Genomic DNA, 21,108 nt, shown 5'->3' with positions numbered 1-21,108 from the left:
CTGTTCCTACCCAAAGTCTTTTATAATTTTGTTAAAAAAGAGTAGATGCTGTTCCTACTCAAAGTCTTTTATAATTTGGTTAAAAAGGAGTAGATGCTGTTCCTACTCAACTGTTTCTAGTTTGTTAAAAAGGAAGCAGATGCTGTTCCTGCTCAAGAAATGTGGTAAAAAAATAGTAGACGCTGTACCTACTACGTATTAATACAGATAGAAATAATTGACAAAAGATCGGGTTAATATATTGGGCGTTTCATGTTGAAAGTTGCGGGCTTTAAGAAGCGTGACTGGGACCATATGGAAAGCCTTCATTAGCGTGTGAGTGTTAGTTTAAAATAAATGAGTAGCTTAAAAGTAAAAGAAAACAAATGAAAAGGGGTATACATAGCAGTATAAACTATAAGTTTGAGGGAAGTGAGTCTGTGGCCAATAAGTGTGAGAGAGTATGCGTGTGTATGTGTGCTTATTCCAGGGACTGAGTGTGTCTGACTTTGTGATTGTGTATGTGCGACTGACAGAGAGAAAAAGAAAAGGGTCTACGAGTGTCTGTTACAGGGATTAAAAGTGTGCCTGTGAGTGTGAAAGTGTGCATGTCCAGTTTTCCTGTGAGAGAAACAGAAAATTTGTTTCTTGTGTGGCGGAGAGAAAGAATGTGTGTGTGGCAGTGAGTGAGAAAGTGTATGACAGCGAATTAGACAGTGTGCGTGAAACAGAAGTGTGTGCGTATGTGTTGGAGTGTGTGTGAAACTGTGTGTGAGCGGGGCTCCTGTGAGCGGTGTGATTGGTTGAGTGTACGAAGTCGTGAGTGACAACAAAATAGGAATGGATGAGTCCCACTGCAGGGGAGGAGTCCAAGGTGAAGTAGGTGGAGTTGGTCCAGCCTATTGGTTTTAGACTGAATTAACGCTTGTGAGACATCATAGAAAATAGAACATAAGTTCAGTAGGGAAATAGAGTAATACACAGTGAAAATGGGGGACAGAGGTGAACAGGGGGAAAAGGCTTTTATATGGGTAGATATATATATATATATATATATATATATATATATATATATATATATAAGAAAATATAAGGATATAAAAAACCTAACTATACTAGGTAAGGATCTATCTGTGAATGGAGCAGTGCAGTAGATGTTACTAATGGTCATAAATAATTAAATAATTAACAGAGTAAAGTGCAATGACATCTATTATGACAGTGACTAATGTGAAATAGAAATATAATATGATATACATATGCTTACGTTATAAGACAGTTCTAAAATGAAAATATGACAATGTGAATACCCAATCATGAGTACAGTGTACTTTAATGTAAGCAAGGTTGGGGAAGTGTTAATATAAATAATTAAGATGTTGAATAATGTCAGAGAGGTGTGTGGCTGGATAGATAATTAGAGAATTTACAGAATTTAATAAAGGGATTATGGGGTTGGTTAGCAAAACGAATAAAAAAGAAAAAAAAAAAAGAAAAGGGGGAGTCAGAATTGAGGAAAATAATTAGCTTAATTTTGGGTATTGGACTTTATCTTGGGGGCCCCAATCAAATAGTGACATATGTCTAACTCTATATTCTATAAGCAAATCTAATAATGAAAATAATGAAGGTGTGTGGCTGTGTCGGAATCGTTTCCTATTGCAGAAATACTAAGCAATTTGGATTGGCCATTTTTACAATGCTTTGTCGAAACTCAGCAGTACACTTTTTCCCCCATATAGTTTCACTATTAATTACATTATATGTATATAATATGTATATATATAATAATATTCACTGTTGGGAAGTAACGAATTACATGTAACGGCGTTACGTAATCAGATTACAGTTACTCTGCTAAAATAAAAGGGTTACATTGCGGTACTTTCCTATTTTTGCTCTTCCAATCCAACACCGACAAAACGCAAATAACATTTTGGGGTGAAATCGCTCTGATATGACAGGGAACTGTCTGCCCCTCCTCCCGTCTCGCTGCACACACACACACAGAGAGGAGGGGCAGACAGCGGCTACGCACACACAACGAGACGAAATTAACTGACATTTTGGTCAACGAATAAAAACGAGACGAAAATGTTTGGCAGGGACGAAATCCAATCAGACTGATTTAGTTCTGTGAAAGGTAGGGACCAGTTAGGAAGAGATCCAATCACTGCTACTTTAGCGGAGGCGCCGCGCGCTCAGTTACAAACCCGGGAATTAACCTGTCGTTACGGAGCTCGACTGGAAGTTAACTCGACAGTGTTCAGCAGGAAGAGAGAGAGGGGAGAGTCGATATATTTCTCCTTTGACGTCGCGAAAAACAAGATAATGTGTAAACAGAGACTCCATCTCCGGTAAAAACACCACTAATCTTTCAGCTTCTGCAGACCAGTCACACAGATCTCCATGCAGAGATCCGCATTTTAATGCTGATGTTATTTCATGAGCTGATGGGGTGTTTAACTCGGCAGTGCACTAAAACACAGAACTGATACAGAACTCACTCATTAAGATCAGGGGTGGGTTTCCCGAAAGCTTCGTAACGCTAAGAACTTCGTTAACTCGTACTTAAGATTGATCGTTAATTAAAGAGTGTTTCCCAAACCCATGCGTAACTAAAGTACTACGTAAACTCGCTCGCAGATTAACGAGTGCTCTGACCCAGTCGTTATTCTTAAAGAGCTTCTTTAGGGGATCTCGACTTGCAGTTCAGCACCTTAAACACCAGGGACCGCCAATTTTGAAGAAGAAAAAATATTATTTCCGTGGTTGAACAATTATATTATATTACTATTAATTATAATCAATTATATTATTATATAATTATCAATATTATTATATTATGTTATATTATGTTATGTTATATTATATTATAATGCCAACTGTCTGTGGCTTGTAGTATAACTGGGCATATTGGAATTGACCAATCAAACCCACGAATAAATCATTAAAATCCAGATTAGCGATGCTAGAGTTCTTGACATTAATGCAGAAATGCAATCAGTGAATTCCTGCAGATGATGCTCACAGTTTAAGCAAAGCTGCAAAGTAGGTCCGGTGCAGGGGACGCCTGCGGTGTCTTTAATCCCACCTATACGTATTGTAAAGGGTATCGGTGAATGTGCAGGTAATATTTAATAATATTCCTTATTCAGGTGATTCTAACCAACATTGTGGCCGTTCATCTGGGCAAACTCTGGGGTGTGTCAACTCGCAAATATATAAGTACCAGTCAAAAGTTGGACACGTCTCATTTAATTATTTTATTTTTTATTTTTTTACATTGGCGATTAATATTAAAACCATGAAAACGATTAATTGACGCATATGGAATTGTCTAGTAAACAAAAAGGTGCATGGCCTTCACAATCCCCTGACCTAAACTCAACTGAGTGATTTAGGATGAGCAGGAGCCTCATAGAGTGTATATAAAACATATTTTGGCTGGTTTAAAAAAAACAGGTACATACGTATAAGTATTATTATATTATTTTTATATAATTTATTTTTTATATATTTTATATTATTTTTATATAATTATTCATAATAATAATAATAATAATAATAATAATACATTAATATTACTATCAATATTACTATTAATAATATTAGTATAATATCTATTAATATAATATATATTAACTATAATAATTTTAAAAAAGTAAGAAAAGTTTAATGTTTTAAAATAGATTAGATTTTTTATTATTTATTTAGTCATATGTATCTTTAGGAGTATTTTATTAATGCCAAAGTACATCCTTTTGTAATTTAAATTTCAGAATATGTATAATGTTGATGATTACAACACAGTTCTACGTTTTTATGGTCTAATAGTGAATAAATACTGCATATTGGCAGTGTTGAATCGATATTTGTGGATCGATTGAGCGCTCTGTGTCGGGGGAGGAGTCAACAAAGACGTTCTTTAACCTTGTTCGTTAATTTTCACGTTGCGAAGCTCTTTGGGAAACACTCGCAGAACTGTCTCGTTCTTTACTCACGTCATTCGTTAGTTCGTTCGTTATTCGCTAAGGTTGATCGTTTTCGGGAAACCCACCCCTGATCATCTGTTTAGTCTCACAGTGGGAAAGATATAGCTAGTGTTAAAGCAGCAGCAGGTCAGAAAGGAACTCAATAATACAACGAAAATAAAACAATAAAATAAGTGAATCTATGAACCCAAAAGTCTGTGTAAAGTTCCTTACAGCACTTTCTCATCAGTTTCTCACTTTAACTCATGACGTCTCCCAGTACATCCTGAGAGCATCTCTACAGGACAGTGTGTGAATGTTTGTTTTGATCTCATTTATAGACTGTAGCTCCAGTAGATGTGCTGGAGATAAAACTAGATCCTTTAAAAGTTGTTTTTGCATCTACAGCTCTGTTTAAACTTTAATTTAACTATTCAGATGTTTTATGACCTGATTTCTAGAGCAAAATTTTAAATGTAACATATGTGTAGTCACACACCTACAATAATAATAATAATAATATACATTAAATCATATATAAATATATTTCACTTTCAAACATTAACAATATTACTCAAGTGGTTATTAAACGTTTCATTTCGTATACGTGTAGAGTTAGAATTCAAGGAAACTTCATTTACATTTACACCCTTTACATTTTAGTCGACTAAATTTACTGTAATTTTAGTAGACTATATTCTTATGACATTAAGTCGACTAAAACTAAAAACATTTCAGATGACTAAATTGTGACTAAAACTAAATGCTATTTTCGTCACAAGACTATAACTAAGAGTAAATCAAAATTTGTTGTCAAAATTAACACTGGTGGCAAACCTGCAAATAGACAGCTTACAGTTGTTGTTACATTGTTTGGTTTTAAATGGTTTTATCATCAATTTATAGAAGTGTTTCATAAAATTGTTTAATGAAATGGTTTCATAAGTATTTTTATAGAGTGATTGAAAAGGCTGTTTTATTTGTTTATCTATTTGTTAACTGGAAAGAAAAATAAAATAATAATATGCAATATGTGGTTGCTACATTCATTCAGGCTTAAAAAATGACAATATTTAAAGTAATCCAAAGTAATCAGATTACGTTACTCACTTGAAGTAATGTAACTGATTACGTTACAAATTACATTTTGAGTGATGTAATCAGTAATCTGTAAGGGATTACATTTTAAAAGTAACCTTCCCAACACTGATAATATTATACAGAAGATGTATGCTTGACATCCCAAAATATACTATGCCATGCAGTACTGTTGTGTCAGATGTCCACAGAGCAGGACAAATAAACATGGTTTCTTGTTTGATTGTTAAATAATCAGTTCAATAAATAGAAGAATGCTACATCGTGAATAGTGAATGAGTTAATAAGTGAGCCATTCCAAACACAGCTTTTTCTATCAGGTGATTTAGTCAATTATCTTACTATTCGTTTCTTATTCAGACTGATCTCAGTTCAGTCCTGGCTGAATGGGACTTATATAAGACAGATGTAATATCTAATTTCTCTATGATCTCATGTATATCCGTCTATGCTGATATTTTGATTATCTTAAGAGCGATAGTAGATTTCAGAAACCAGTGAGGAAAGACCTTATTTTTATTTTTATTATTTTTTTTTTTAGGAAACGCAGTGTTGCATCTATTTCAAGCTACAGGGAATTTGGTATCTTTCTGATAAGGAGACATAATCAAATGTATTGAAAAAAATGAGCTTTCTATTTTGCTTTCAATATGCTTTACTTTCTGCAATGAAGAACTTGCTTTACTTTCTTTCTGTATAGTATTAAATTAGACTAGAAAGAGATCTGGAAAACAGCATAAATTTAGTTTTCATGCTTATACAATGCCACCTATACAACAAATGCATAATTTTCTGGCTGTAGCATGAACAAAATCAGCTAAGCAATATAAAATTGTTTCATCTGCATAATGGTAAAGTTTGCAATCTGAGAAGCAGAGCCAGCACTATAATTTATGTATATATTAAATAAAACTGGACCAAAATGTAACCTTGTGGTACATCTGTGAGATACAGATGCCAAATCTGAATAATTATTCATTGGCATGCACTCTTTTGGGTCTATTCCAGAGCAGTGTCATCACAGCAAATAATTTAAGCTAAATTCAGTGGAAGAGAAAAGGTGATACTGATGGTAATAAAGAAAATCTGTATACAATAATAACAAATAATAAACCATGGGTACTTGGTGCCTTGCACGGGCTTTCACGGTACACATCAGAGTGTGAATTTATGAAAGTACGACATACCTGGGGTTGCGTTCCCTGACTGTGCCCTGCAGGAACACTACAGCACTGAATGTTGATAAAGCAGTGCTGCTACGCTGTGTGTGGTTCAGTGGGCTAGGCTGGTTAGCCAAAGACGGGTAAGATCCCAACGTATTACACAGGGACAACCTAAGGCAGGCACAGTCTCGATCTGACCACCACATGCATTTTAACAGAAAACGGAGAAAACATCGTGGAAGGGAAGCGCAGCCCAGGGGGAGAGTGAGTGGATGAATGAAGTGATGGGGTGTGTGTCAGTGGAGGCCTGGGCAGGGTAGACCAGCTCAATGGACAGTAAGAGGGTGTAGCAATTTTGCGTTAAGTTCTCTGAAACAGAAATTCTGTTTCAGAAAAAGGGGGAGATGTAAATAGATGATCATTATTACCACCATTAATTAGCCCAATAATTATTTTATACTTTTTATCTTTTTTAAACCTATTACCTTTTTCATCCCTGACCACTATTACTAAAATTTTTGACCAATCATTATTTTATAGATATAGAGCATTTTTTAAACTTTTAGCTTGTTTATCTTTTTAAAGTATGGTTTTAAAACAACCACTATGCAGATGAGCAATTACTTTCAGCAATATAGTAACAGTCTTAACTTTAAGACACACTCAATCCTAATTTAAAAAGAAGAAATAAGAAACTTAGAAATCACAAAATTGAACTTTCACTATTCAACATGTGAGCCATTTTTTGAACAAGAAAAACAATGTGTGAGGCTTGATAAATTGTTTAAGGGTTGATAACTGTGAAAAGCAATCTGCTGTGCATTGTATATGCATAAATACATATTGAAAATATTGAAAAGTAAATGTAAAGCATTGTTCGGATTTACTTGCTATAATAACGTGGACAAAGCAAAGCATAACATCTGTGTTTATTAATATTGATAATATTATTGTTTGTAATGGAACGATTGATACAGAGAAAATAATCACTTTCCACTATCCCAATTCTTAAAGCACTTAATAAAATCAACTAAATATAGAAATCAAGTCTTTATAAAATCTTGGGAATTGAAAAAGTCAGAAATATAATTACTTAATAAATAGCACACTGCAGAAAATTAAAGTGGCAGGTTAAATAATACAGCCACAAGCGGTGATTCTAAAGTCCAAGCAAGAATAACCCAAGAAAGCCCAGTACATCAATATGGAACCTTCTTGAGACAGAAGCCACATTATGTGTAGTTTGTTTGAGTTTAAAACTTTGGGCCCTGATATTGTATAAATCAGTGTGGAAATGAATGGGAGAATAGAGCAGCTGATCATTAAAACTTTGCATGGAGCAATAATAATAAACATGATTCAGATATATTTCCAAATGTTGGTTCCTTATTTATTATCTATGTAGTATTATCAATACAATATAAGAAGATATGAAGCATTCAGTGGTAGGTTTAACAGCAGGTGCGTTTAAAGCAGCAGTTTTGTGCTGTGAAGCAGTAAAATATGGTCTGTACAATGAGGCTGCAGAGTTGAGGTGTGTTTTGGGAGTGTGTGTGAGAGTGGAAGTGTTTGAGTTTGTGTGTGTGCTTGCATGAGACATAGTGTGTGTCTGGTGGTAAACTTGGTCGTGCAAATTGGAAGTGTTTGTAAGATCTAATTTGGATATAAGAGATTAGTTAGTGCGACAGGGAAGCAGTTACACTAAAAGGGTAAGGGATGTGAACAAAAGGAAGGTAAAAGCAAGTAATTAATGGTGATGATAATTAAATGTTGCAATTTACAATTGAAAATTACTAAATGTTAGGGATTAAACGCACATTTGACAGTAAAGATCATGATTGAGTATAACTGAAAATCAGGACAACTGAAGGAGGTAAAACAACAAAAATTGGGCTGAAATCTGTGCACAGACTAAATTTAAATATGAAATAATTAACTTCCAAGGGGAAATTAGAGCTCAAGTTAAGTGTGATAAATGTATTTTAACCATGTATTTTAACTTGCAGGAAGGAGACACGGCGGACCCATTAAAAGACTTCCAAAATGAATAGAGAACCTTAAACATGATTATAACGAATACAAAAGTCTCGTTTCAGATCTGTTTACACAGGGGGAGAAGGAGAACGTGGTGCAAAGGTGGACCAGTCCAGACACAAAGTCAGGGCTCCTCCGCCATTACGCACGAAAGGGGAACGAGCATGGCTGGATTGAGCCTTTCCAGGTGACTGAGAAAACAACGTACGCAGATCAACTGAAAGGCGAGGGTTCGACATGGTGCAACTGGAGCCAGTGTGCAGCCACCAAGCCCAGAGCCAGAAGGAGAGGTGAGAGCAGCAGCTGAATCGTCTGACTCAGACGAAGGCACGCAGCAGGAAGGAGGGGCAGCAGAGCCCCCGCAGCACGGGCCTGGCCTGGCCACAGCGGAGAAAAGAGTTTCTCAGAGCGCAGCAGCAGCAGCACACAGCCTGGCTGTGACTGAGGAAAGGAAGTGAGGGAGTAACTCATTCAGCAACGTTTCGATTGCGTCAAAGTACACTACATACAGAGACTCTTAAACACATCTCATTACAGAACACACATAGTCTTATCACACACCAACTCATACTTTTCATTCACTGATACTGCAGACATCAAGAGCCAGAATAAAGCTCTTCGTACGTGGGGCTGAGGTAGTCTACCTTCAGAACCCCGAAGCAAGAAGAAAGAAGAAAAGAACAACACGCATTGCAACTTTAACATTTACACATATAGGGTTATGAACTGTGATTTGCTAAATTAGGGGGGGGAACACATTATTTTTTCTTTACAGGTTGCCTTGGACTCTTCAGAAAACGGAATTGTAACCTTAACACTTACACATATAGGGCTATAGATAACAAGTTTACTAAATAGTGGGAACCTTAGAGGGAAAACACATTTATTGTGTAATAATGGCTTGGTACGGTAACGGGGTGGAACAGGTAAAAGTACGGACACTATAACGAACCAGCACTCCCTCCAGTTATTCCAATATGGCTCCAGGTAATAATAACCATTACTCTAATGGGTATAATGATAATAAAGACTGTAAACCACCATGTATTTTACCTATACTGGAGTGTGAGGAAGAGCAGGAGGAAATGCTGTAAACCAACCAGTCTTGGGGATGACTTTAAGGCAATGATGTCACTTCCTCCTTTGATAGAGTTCGAATTATTAGCCGCCTGGCGGCAGAGGGGCTGTGGGAGAATTTTTCCTGTCATAAATTGGTTGGAAGGCTGCCGGAACAGGTTTTCGCTCCCACCGTTAGCAAAATGTTCACTCACATGTTGATCAAGTGTTGAACATATGTAAATATACATATTTGGAGGAATTACGATGTGTTGACGTATCTGGTTGATACGTCAAAAGCGGGAATTAAAGAGTAACTGTTTATTATACGTTGGGTTTATTGACAAATATCTTTCAATTATGATTACTTAACTTAGTATCTATAATTACATAATCATTGTGTGAAACCTTGTATTCAATATGCATAACCAATACTCACATTGTATTTGATCATTTTTATTACTCACAGTGTATTTTACACGCATTTATATAAAAGATTAACCAATAATCACAATATATCCCTTACTCATATAGTAAAACATTGTTTGATCAGGCATGTGATTAACACAGACTTTATTGTAACAAATTAACCCACACGATACATAAAGCGTTTACTAACACATAGGGTCTATTGTATGGCGGTCTAACCACGCGCCACTAACATATTAACATATAACATATGAGAACTATTGTGAAACTTATATAGCTCATGTTTGAAGCATTTTGTTTATCTGCATGTCTCTGACTAACCATCAATCATCAGCTAGTGCACTCTGTATGAACTAAAATTGATACAAAGGAGGCTTCAGGACGAACAGTGTGGCCTTTCTCTCTGTGCGTGCAAAGTCCTTCACCTACCAAAGCGGGAGGACGCGCGCACATAGGGAGGGCGGCACTGTCTAATTTACTGAAACAATATCACACTGTCTGAATGGACCCAGTCAATTCTTGAAACAATACCACACTGTCCGGCTGGATACAGTCAAGGCCAAACACTGATGGTCCGGTCAGACATGTGAAATGGATTACTAACACGTGAAATTACGCATGCTAACATGAGATGATTTTAGCAACGCCTCATCAGCAGGTTTCACGTCATTTGGGGTATAAACATGGAGTCAGATCAGAGGGGGGTCAGAACTTATACTGAGACAGCTAACAATTGGTTTTGTATGTTCTCCTGGATCCAGTACTTTGTAATAAATACTTGGTTTGCTTTCAACTTCACTCCACCTGTCTGACTCTCTCTATCAAACGAACACGCAGGGGAGTTGTACCCCGGACGAGAGGTGGGGGTAGCCCACCTTTCATTTTCTTTTCTATATATATATATATATATATATATATATATATACACACACACAGTACACACCAAAAGTTTGTGTGTGTGTGTGTTTTTATATAATCAGGAAATGACACAGATCCTATGGTAGTAACAAACAGACTGATGGAAGTATATCCAAAACTTCGAGAAGGTGGTGGTTTTGAGCTTCTCAAAATTGCTGGATCTACTCGCAGTCGAAGTCTGACATTGCTCCCGTGTCCCAACCCTGGATACACACTTGCCAATCTGAAAGATCCAGCTACAATGATTGGGCAGGCTACAATCTACATACGCCCACTTCAACAAGACCTGCCTTTGGACTCCGTATGCTATAATTTTACACATATGTAAAAATAATGTTTATACTTCTTACACATGAATGCTGTTCTTTATTGTTATATTCTATGAATAGTAATAAATTAAAATGCTATTTTATTTATCTTCCCACTACATTATTAGGAAGGTGCTCATCGTGCCTCTGGTCCAGTCATCTCCTGCCTCACTTGTCAGAGGGGAGTTCTTTTCTCAGAAATGAAAGTGCACAGGGACATCTGTATAGGGTATGTAGCTACACAACCAATTTCTGTGCTTGGATTTGTGTTTTGGCTTGTTCTACCTTCTAGTATGATAAGTAAATCTTGTTTTGCTACTTTAAGGACATCCGTTCAGGAATCAGATAGGGATGGAGAGGAAAGTCATGGGGAGGCTTATGTTAGGGAACCGGATGTGGTCAGTGAGAGTTTCCCAGTAAGGCCGGAGTCAGAAGGGACATCTGTTGCAAGTGCAGAAGTTGTGACTGATAGTGAAGAGTTTGAGCACAGAGCATCAGACTGTGGTTTGTATTGATACAGTAGCCATTAAGCTGTAACAAACTAGTTTTGATTTTGTTTATGATTTTCAACATGGTATAATGTTTATGGATATTATAGTATGTCTTGTGTTGTGCACATGTTTTTTGTGTGTCTAGAATGGGGGCTGATTGAAAATCCAGCTCAAGCTTCCAAAGTTTTCAAGGAGTGCTTACTTATGGAACATGCATCTGGAAAGCCACTTAAACTAAAGATGGATATGAGGGACACTGAGGAAGACCGAGAGCGTGCACTTCTGTCATTCTATAAACAGCAACGTGAATGGGCATGTCCTCTTCAATGTGCCCTTGATGGTTAGTAATATAGTGAGTTAAAATTAAATGACAGCTACAGACAAAAATCTGTTAGGCACAAGTTTTATTTCTATTCCTTAATGAATATTTTGTTTTATGGCAGGGGATGCTGCTGTTGGACAGGGAGTGGTGCAATATTTTCTGACAACAATAATATCCAAACTTCAGTTTGGATTCAGTCTAAATCTCGGTTTGTACATTAACCACATGTTAAATAGCATAACGTGTATATAAATGTCAGTGAGTTAATCATACCACTGTAATGCCTGTTTTGTATTACTAACAGGTGGCACAGGTCGAACGCTGTTATTTGAGGGTCAGCCTGACCACCTCGTTCCAGCCACATCAGAGGCCCTTATTGAAAGCAATCTCTTCCAGGTTGCTGGAAGGATGTTGGCTCATTCCTTCTTGCATGATGGCCCATGTGTGACAGGATTAAGTCCGGCTATAATCCATGTGTTGTTCAATGGGGACCCAGAAATTGCAACAATTGTCACAGAAGACTGTCCCGATCTACACATCAGGAGCATAATAGAAATGGTACATGAAATTGCATATTTTAACCCTTGTGTGGTGTTGATATTTTTATTACTACGTTAGTGTTTGTGGGTTTGTTGATTGAAAATGTGTTCTGATATGTATATGTTCTTCATAGAAAATTAGCCAAGGCCAATGAATTTGAGATTTTAAAAATAATTAAATGTATATATTTTTTCATTTGATACAAAATGAACACCATACAAGGGTTAAGTATAAAGGTTTTTGGTTTTGGTTTCTGTACTTGGTTATGGCTGGTACATGATGCAAGTTTATGTAGTTAAAATATGACCTGCAAATTGGGTTCTATTTACACTTAATCAGTCAGTATTTTCTTGGGTCAGTGGTATGCCTATGGTGCACAACTTCAGAATGAAGAAGGGTTCATGAAAGAGCTTTCTGCTTATTAGTAATCATTTTGTTTTACTTTATTAATATCCTTAGTAATCATTGATGCAGTTATTTTGTTTTTAACAAAACATTTATAGGGTAGCTTGCTGGGCTTGTTTACAAGACAGATGTGAAAACATATGCCTAAATGTAATGTTATTTAAAACCTGTGTTCAAAGAGTGTGTGTGATGTTATATAAATACAGTACTCTTGGACAGTCCTTGGAAATACACAATGTGTGGTTTGGTTGAATCCGGCCCACAGCACTTAAGCATATCATATATTTCTCAAATTGAATGTACTTTTTATTGTGTCTATAGTGTAATAACTTTTATATAATAATCTTTTTAGCTTGAAACTGAAGAACTTACTCAGGAGCAGGAGGACACTGTCTCAAATCTATCCATGTCGTGGGATCTTCCAGCAGTCACAAAAACAAATAGGAGATGGCTACAGAACAAACTGTTGTTTGAGTTTTTACGTGCAGTGTTGAGGGGTGGAAATTGGCAAGCTATTACATATGAACACCAAATTGTTACCACATCATTTGTAAGGCCTTTAAATAAGTGAGCAGTTAAATGTGACCATTTCTATCCATGCCTCTCCTGATGAAAAGTTCTATTTTGTGTTGGCTATGTCATATAGGTCATTGGAAGGGCCAAGCGCCAAATAAAGCAGCTAAGATAGGGTCTGGAAGACGTGATGGTATGGCCCTTCCTGATATCTAGACCTGACGTTGTTCCACTGCTTTTCCCCAGAACAGGTGAAATGCTCTACACTCCCCAGGTGATTTATTTTTCCTCAGTTTTGTATTATGATTATCATGAGTATTTTTCGTCATTTGTAAAACTTTTGTAATGTTTTGTTTTGTAACCAACTGGGAGAATTTCCTGTGTAAAATTATGCAAATCTATGTATGTCCTGTGATCTGCATTTATGCAACCAATTAACTTTGTTGAATGTTTTCCTCCTCAGCTGCTCCTTGAGAAAATAATTTGGCCTGTTGGGGACAGTGATGATGATGATGATGATGATGATGAATTTGATTGAGTTGAGACCACATGTCGCATTACTGGTTTTCTGCACCTGTTCATCGAAACAGGTATGATTGTGTTAATCCTTAACTAGTCTGTTGTGCTTATCACAGGTGCATTATGCAGTTTTATAGAAAATGCATGCATATGTAGAGCAAATGGAATGTTTGGACTACAGTTGTTTCTGATGAATCTGTGAATTTTGTTTGTTGACTTTTAGCTTCACCAAGGAAACTGGCTGAGCTGCTAAAGTTCTGGGTGGGGTGGGAGTTGCTGCCATGTGAACTCAAAGTGGAGCTGTCCAGAGGATCCTTTCCTACATCCGCCACATGCTTTGAAACTTTGAAGCTGCCAGTTCATTTTAAGACCTACACAGATTTTGAGGCTGCTATTGTGGCTTCCATAAATAGCACAAACACTGGATTTGGACTAGTTTAACACAACTTCCCCTTAGAATCATGACTGCAAAGCACCAATGTGACTGCAGATTTTCATTCCAACCAATCCCAAGCTCAGGTGATCAGTTGTTTGAAGTGTGACTTATTGATTATTTATAAAACCCAGTCTGCTGCTGGCTGTTTAAAATAAAAGCCTGAAGCCACACCAGTCTTTTCAAATAAGATTGGACACACCTGCCTTAGGCATTTTTTTATATACCCGTACGTCTGAAGTTCAAACCGCAGTTATTTGTTTGTGTACTGTATTTAGTCCGGTTACTTTTTGTTTCACACTGCAGTTAGTGACTGAGCGCACTAAACAACTTTACTGCACACTATCATCATCACCAAGGTGAACAGAGTCCTCCTATACCCTATACTCAACACTGATTGATGTGTAGAATGTTATCAGTTAAGCAGTGTTACCGTTCCAGGTGTTGTACTAAATCCAACTGCAGGCCCATCCTGCAGCAGAATGAGGGTAGCAGAATCCCCTCTAATTACTTTTATTTCTGTTCCTAAAAAGGGAGGGGTGATTACAGAACAGCAGTTCTTTTTCTACTGCTGTTATTGAATGCATTATATCATGTCTCAACTTCTTCTTATTAGTCCAAAAGCACAAAACATCTGTTTTTTTCACACTGCAGATTCAACCATGGTCCAGTTGTTCTGGCCCTAGACCACCTCTTTAGGTTGGACCAAACTTTGGTCATTTGGGCCAGACCTTGGTTAATGGATCAAATTGATAAGTCCTTAGTCTGGACCAACAAGATTAGGCTTGCAAAAGGAAGATATTAACCCATGTTTAGAATCAATCAGGCTGTTTAACAAAGTAGTTTATTTTAGTTCCAGAAAACAAAGAATTATGTCAAAGTTCATGCTGTTAAAACACGTTTATCGTTTTGCTTTTTATTAACTGTTGTTGAAAATGCAATGCATGTTGTTCTAGAGGTGCTACAAGAATAAATTATAGCAAATTATTTCAGTCTCCTATGATTCTTGACAAAATCTGAACAGTCTCTAAGTACATGCCAATTGTGCAAGCCAAAGGCCCCCCTGGAACTGGCAAAGAAGCAAGTTCATCGTCAGTGAGCTCACGGAGCATCTGGATCTCTGGAACAGATACAGTGTTGTCAAGAAGGGTGTGAGGCCCATTCCAGTCAATCCCATAGTCTTCATTAACCTGTGAAATACATTAGACTAATGAACTAGTAATTTTCCAGCAACAAATATAAGCAAATGTTTGACATGCAAACACAATGTTTCATTACATTAAAATATTGGCTTTTCCATTAATAGATACCTCGGTTGAGTCTTCTGTGGGGATTTGCTCTCTGTATCTTCTCCAGATTTGTTGTGGTGACTGACCCCTTTCAGTTCTAAGGCCATGGAAGTTCCAAGCATCTCTGAAAGACTTGAGATGCCTCTGTATGGTAGGAAGATCCAATGCAAGGCAAATAGATGGAGTATTTTGTCAGGGTGAAGTGCTGAATGGTCTTCCAGAGAGACAAAGATCTGGTAGAAGAGGTCTAGAGCATGCTCATAAACATCCCTCCACAACCTCTCAATTCTGTATGAAAGACATAACATAGATTATATATCTTCTCTTGTACAATCAATTAACACTGACATAAGACAAGTGAAATTAATATTTACCGTTGATTATGAACACTTCTGCCGGTGATGTGGGAGTTTCTGTTGGTACCTCTACTCCTGATCATAAATTCTGCAACGTCTACATTCTCCCCACCTTTATCCGATCTACCCTTGATGGCAATCCATACTCATCCACAGCTGTGAGAAAGCTCTGCAGGACTGTGCTTGCTCTGTTATTGCCAGCCACAGTAAGGTAAACCACCAAGCGACTGAATCCATCCACCCCTCCATGAACCACAAACCTCCATCTGTATGAAAGAGACAATTTTGAACAGGCCATTTAACTCACAAATTTGTGTCCCTATCTGCACATAGATTATTCTTTCTGCCATTAATACTTTATACCTTATGAGCTTATGGTGGCCGTCAATGTGCCATAAGTAATTTGGGCCAGGCACAGAATACTGCCGCCGTCTTAGTGTATGCAACCGTAGACGTCTCATGCACACACCCTCTGCATCAATTCTGCGAAAAGAGTCTCTCAACCTTGAGACTGAAAAGAAATATAGATGAAAAACACACACACACAACACAGGAAAAAATTAAGAGACCATTACAAGTTATGCATGTGAGTACAATGAACATTACTGTCTCATTCTATACACTATTGACAACATTTCTCCAAAATAAAAAAATGGAATTTAGAGCATTTTCTCTAAATTACATATGAAACATAAAAATGAGGAAAAAGATGCAATGCTTTCAGAGCTCAAATAATGTAAAGAAAACAAGTTCATTTTAACTTTGTAAAGGTTCACTAAGCAATATTTGGTGTATTAAGTAACCCTGATTTTAAATCGCAGCTTTTATGCATCTTGTGACATGATCTCACCCCTCTTAAAAAATCCAGCTATATGACCAGCTGGACATACAATGAAAACATACTATATGCTGGTTGGCTAGCTTGCTAACTAGCTCTTTACTAGCATGGGTTATGTTTTTCTGGATGACCAGCTGGTCGTGAGCTGGATTTTTTAGTAGGACAGTATTTTACACTGCTTTTGGGTGACCTTTGGGCCAGCACATAAAAACACTGCAGTGCTCTCTTCTTTACACAGCTGTCCTTTTTTTTAGCCTTGGCTATCTTTCTCTACACACTTACTTGGAACACGTACACCTCTGGCTTTCAGAAGACCATGCGCTAGCTTGTAGCCCGTGTTTGGGTGGCTTCTGGTGACATCAGTTACAATGTGGTCCAGCTCTTCATTAGTGAGCGGTGAATAGAGGTCTGTCTTTCTGCAGCCAAGAAAATCATTGAGCAATGTCATATATGGTAGGAATGGGAGATCTAATCTTAAATGCTTAATGTAAAATATATTGCTTTTCAATTGTACAGGTTAATTTTTACAGCAGTAGATAGTACAAATAAAGAGTAATAAAATAATCAGGTTTGGTGTTCTTAGTTCATTGTTTTAGTACATTAAAGTTGACAGAGGTAGTTACATCAGGGTAACTTTAATCAGTACAGTTTTTTTAATCTTGTAAAAGAGTAGGTTGGATTATACCACCAGATGTTTATTACAAAATGCAGAAATTGAAAAAAACTGAATAAAAATATATTTTTTCATGTATATCTGCTCGTGAGGAGCAGAAAGATAATTTGAAACTCCAAATTTAATATATCAAATGGAAAACATTAAATAATTAAGTTTTACACCCAATTTTCTATTTTTAAATAGAAAAATTCAAACTGAACAAATGATTGGTTACCCACCTTATTCCATTCCGTTCCATGTGTCTCCTGATGGTCCTCTCAGACACTCCATACATCTCTGCGATTTCAGGAGCTGTTATTCCACAGAGAACATGGTGCTCCAGCATTCCGCTGGGGATGTGAAAGGCTGGGCGACCTGGGCCTGCTATAGTTTGCTGTGATTGGATGGAGAAGCGCTGGAGCACTTCTTCAAAGTTTGCAGTTACCCTGTAGTCTATATTTTGATTAGAGAGAGCAGAAAGTAGCCCTACCACCTCTATAAAGTCGTGTATTTGATCAGTGACCAAGTCTGTTGCTGTAGCCCCTGATTCAATTTCCTCAGCTAGCCGTAAAATATTTCTAACCAACTCCCGAGAAATGTCCTGCAGATCCATGATGAGGGCCGCCATACTGAGGAAAACAATCACTGCAGGCCGGAGCAATCGGTCTGCATCGATCGGAGTTAGGCCCGCCCACTGAGTTTGATGGCTAATGTTGACAGATTTAATTATTTCATTGTGCAACGGCGCCTGCATGAAATAATTAAATAAATACATAAATAAATAATTAAATTATTTAATTTAAACATTTAATGAAATATAAATATCACAATCAACTAACGAAAAATTAATTACATTAAATGATTTATGCTTCGTTTTCATATTTTAATAAATAAATTAACAATTTAATAAATAAAATTGCATTTAAAATATTTATTTAACGTTTTAATAAATTATTTGTCTGTTCATTTATTTATATAATATTGTCACAAATAACCCTCCATATTATTGTGGTATGTTTTTATATTTACCAATATATAGACATAAATGGTCCATGCATAAATTGTCATATATTAAACAATAGATGTCCTTTTTTCCATATATGAAAACTTATTATTTAATATATTGCACTATATTTTCCAATATATTGCCATTTATTATGTTTCATAAGGGATATTAGTTACATAGCACCAGAAAGTAAACAAATATACCAAATAATTCCTAAATATACTAAATTGTTCCAAATATATCAAATTATTCCCAAATATTCTAAATTATTCCTAAATATATAGAATTATTAAGATATATCAAATTATTCCCAAGAGTACAAGCCGTTTATTCTGAACTAATTAAGAACTAATACAGCCATTATTAATCATTTCTACATAACAGACCACTAATTAAGCACCAATAACACTTACACAGAATGAAGCCAAATAAGTAGTGAATAAATCATTTATAAATGTCTAATTGTGGCTTTGTTAAGCAAATAATAAGACATTAATAAGCGCCTGATTTGTGTTCCTTAAAATAAAGTGTTACCATTAATTGTTATGTCAACTGAAATGTATTATTTGAAAAATATATTTTGTAGACATGCATTTTGAAGTGTGATTTAGTACAACACACATGAAGCACATTTAACCAAAAGTGTATTTACATATCACACCATTTTAAGTATATTATTTAAAAAGTATATTTTACAAAAAAAAAAAAACTTTCACAGTATGCTATGGTACAACTTGGAAAATACACTTCCTGTGTTGTTTTTCTCCACATATTAAGTATACTTAACTAATGTATATTTAAATGTGAAAGCATTTTTAGGTTATTACTTTAAATATAATAATAATTGAAAGATTTGCTTTTTTATTATGCGTTAATTTAACTTAAACAATAGAATGGACTTCACTCACATTCTGAAGCAAACATGCCTCAAGTTAATTAACTCATAAAATTACATGAGTTAATTACCTGAATCACATGTACATAAAATGTACATTATTGTCATGTAATATGTATGTTGTATATATGTATGTATGTATGTATCTGTGTATTATTAAAAAAACATTCTTACATTTGTCTTCACATAAAATCTATCTTTAAATGAAGTATTCTTGTATATAAGTTTTAATAGTATAATAAGTTTTGTAGTATTGTATATCGTAGTTTTACAATTTCAATTTTAAAAATATACAGAAAGAAAACAGAACTAAAGGGAATTTTCTAAAGTATTTAATTTTTCATAATTATAGAACATAGGAAAAAAACATATGCACACATGTTTAACAAGCAATTAATCATTGTCTTAATGCTTTTTCAATGTAACACATAACATGGAAAATGGACACCTGCTCATTTTTTTGTTTCTACGGAAAAAGTGTGTTAAAATAAGTCTAGCATCCTCTCCATAGAAAGCTTTGATTGCATTCAGCATGAAGAGTATTTGTAAAGTTAAAGTGTTGAATGATCACCACCCCATCTCATCCACAAAGCACCAACTCATCCCAAAGTACTGGATGGAGCTCCATCATTCCAGAGACCACAGGTCCACAGTTTCACAGCTCATTGCTGGGTTTTATACCCCTCCCTAGGCCTCACCTAGCATTAGGCATGGTGCTCATAGGTTTATATTTATTTACTCCAGAGAGTACTATGTATTGGCAGCTTCTAACACCATTTAGAAGTGGCAATCATTAGAAAAGAAGAAACAATCTCCACTCTGAAGTTTTCCAAAATTTGCAATCATGAATATTTTGCATTTCCTATAAAACACTTAAAAAAACCTAAAGCTAAGTTAATGTAGGTATATACTGCAAAAATAAACCACACCACTTTGTTTAAATTGTCCAGACCTGCATTATAGGTGGGAGTATATAATATAATATAGCATAATATAATTACAAACATAATATTATAATAATAAATAACGTCTGTGAACGAAGTGTGTAAAAAAATACCCTTCTTGTAGGTGATTGCTTTTGTAAGGCCTTCAGTTCAGGTCTTGATTTTAGAATTTCAAGCACCTAAACTAAATAAATACTGATTTCCTTATATAAACTGACACAAACTACTTTTAATAAAAAACAATTATACAATCTTCTTGTTAATAATGTAGTTGTAGTAAAAAATAGGCTTCTATGAATTTAAATGAATAATGCTTTGTTGAAAAACTTGTACTTAACCTTTGCTTTTTTCTTTGGGTTAACACGTGTGGGACCCTAAATTAGGATATTAGGGATCAATATATGTTATATTACTCATATATTAGTACAATTTGGCCATATATGAACGAGTTTATTGAGTTCAGTTAAAACTCTGTCTGCTCTTCCTCAGTAAGGCCCAGTCTGTACCAGGCTGCTGTGAACTGAGGGGGAGACAGATAAGAAATATGCTGAGTCATACCAGGTGTCTAAAGGTGGTGCTTAAAGCCCCCACCTTTGTTCACCCAAATACTGTATAAAAGTGTGTGTATTCCTCTGTGTTTTCAGAAGATCGGAGCTTCCTGACTGAAAGAACAATAAAAAGATCAACTTAGAACTTCAGAATGACCCGACTTCTCCTTTCTTTAAAACTCGAGGCACTCGTCTGTTTTTATCTTCTTTCTTTTGAATTTAGAACTTTACATCGATGCATGACTAGATAATTTTTAAGAGTCTATTTTAAGCTAGCCCAAGGCTTCCCTTTAAGGGAGGCCAAGAGTCGTCAGATTACGAACGACACACGACGTGCAGTAGTTGTGATGCTTGATTCTGAATGTGATATCTGAGTTCTAAAAGGAACCTTTAAA

General features: G+C 35.9%; 1 protein-coding gene and 1 long non-coding RNA gene across 3 annotated transcripts in view; one reads left to right on the top strand and one right to left on the bottom strand.

The window, feature by feature from the left end:
* LOC125804695 (endogenous retrovirus group FC1 Env polyprotein-like) overlaps positions 1 to 21,108 on the bottom strand; it is a 124,124-nt gene that overhangs the window by 20,230 nt on the left and 82,786 nt on the right. The window lies entirely within an intron of this gene.
* Positions 11,925 to 13,168, top strand: LOC125804700 (uncharacterized). Its single transcript, XR_007440856.1, has 3 exons — positions 11,925 to 11,980; positions 12,077 to 12,330; positions 13,070 to 13,168. It is a non-coding gene; the product is annotated as an uncharacterized LOC125804700 (long non-coding RNA).

Source organism: Astyanax mexicanus, chromosome 10 (genome assembly GCF_023375975.1).
Source record: "Astyanax mexicanus isolate ESR-SI-001 chromosome 10, AstMex3_surface, whole genome shotgun sequence".
Classification (NCBI taxonomy): Eukaryota; Metazoa; Chordata; class Actinopteri; order Characiformes; family Acestrorhamphidae; genus Astyanax; species Astyanax mexicanus.
The sequence above is the reverse complement of the archived record's forward strand: the minus strand, read 5'-3'. Positions and strand labels throughout refer to the sequence as shown.